The following is a 1171-nucleotide window of genomic DNA, read 5'->3' as shown; positions in this document are numbered from 1 at the left end:
CCATCTCTGTCTGTCCTTGGCCACTCAGCTGTAGAAGGATTCTTCATTGCTGTTTCTGTAACAGTTTTGTTAGCCCTGAGTTATGGCCTCTGAACCGGGAGGACCGGTGGTCCACTCTTAGTCTGGCCTCTACCCTTTGACCTGTTTGGCATTGGTGACCCTACCTAGAGTCAAAGTGTAAATCCCCAACTCCAGCCAATAGAGCTCTCCGGGCCGTTGAGGCATAACAAGGTTGTTGGACCTCTTGGAGGAAAGTTAGTTTTTATACCGGAGTATTTGTGTTATTGAAAAACTTAAAGTACAAGATATTGTCAAGATTTGCACATTCTGATTAACAACTCGGGATTAGCAAGAACTAGAACCACGTGCACCAGGAGTAGCAATCCATTTCAGAATGCACCCAACTCTTCTCCTGTATTCAATCTGTGATCATTTATTTGTTCAGAAAGGTTTTTAACTCCATCACAAGCAATTTCTGCATCTGTGTGGCAAAGGACTCTACATAAAATCTAGGCAATTCTGGACAATGTTTCTCACCCTCTGCATGCCACCTTGGCTGAACTTTTTTTAAAAATAAATTTTATTTCGCTTCACGAATTTGCGTGTCATCCTTGCACATGGGCCATGCTAATCTTCTCTGTATCGTTACAATTTTAGTATACGTGCTGCCAAAGCGAGCACTTGGCTGAACTTTTAGTTATACACTAAGACAACTGTGCTGCTCCAAATAATAGTATATGAGGTCGTTCTTACCCTCGGCCGTTAGGCTCTGTAATGAGTTGGGGAAGTAATGACCACTTCCTGTTAGAGTGTTCAAGGTAACTTATCTTTTATTCTTTTTACTTTTCTAATAATACTTCTATATCTGTGCACTTGTAATGCTACTGTGACACAGTAATTTCCTTTGGTTTCAATAAAGTATCTATCTATCTATCTAAAATGTTCACAAGCTATCTCAAGCTAATTGCAGCTTGTGCAAAGGGGAGCTGGTCTTGCCTAATCACGAATACTCTGAAATTACACCAAGCTTTCCATTTTGAGAGAAGCCACGTGTGTGTCCTTACTTCAGTCTGATCTGAACATGAGTTCACATCAACGGTTGCTTCTGTGATGCCAAACTGCAATAGCTGAAAGCAGGGACAGTAGTCCTGTCCTTCCTTCAAGCAGGTCA

At 41.6% G+C, this 1171-nt stretch overlaps 1 non-coding gene across 1 annotated transcript; it reads right to left on the bottom strand.

Moving 5' to 3' along the window:
* Positions 1 to 574: 574 nt before the first annotated feature.
* On the bottom strand, positions 575 to 681 carry LOC134348808 (U6 spliceosomal RNA). Its single transcript, XR_010018485.1, has one exon. It is a non-coding gene; the product is annotated as a U6 spliceosomal RNA (small nuclear RNA).
* Positions 682 to 1171: the final 490 nt, after the last annotated feature.

The sequence above is a fragment of the Mobula hypostoma genome, chromosome 6 (genome assembly GCF_963921235.1).
Source record: "Mobula hypostoma chromosome 6, sMobHyp1.1, whole genome shotgun sequence".
Classification (NCBI taxonomy): Eukaryota; Metazoa; Chordata; class Chondrichthyes; order Myliobatiformes; family Myliobatidae; genus Mobula; species Mobula hypostoma.
This window is presented reverse-complemented; position numbering and strand designations above follow the sequence as displayed.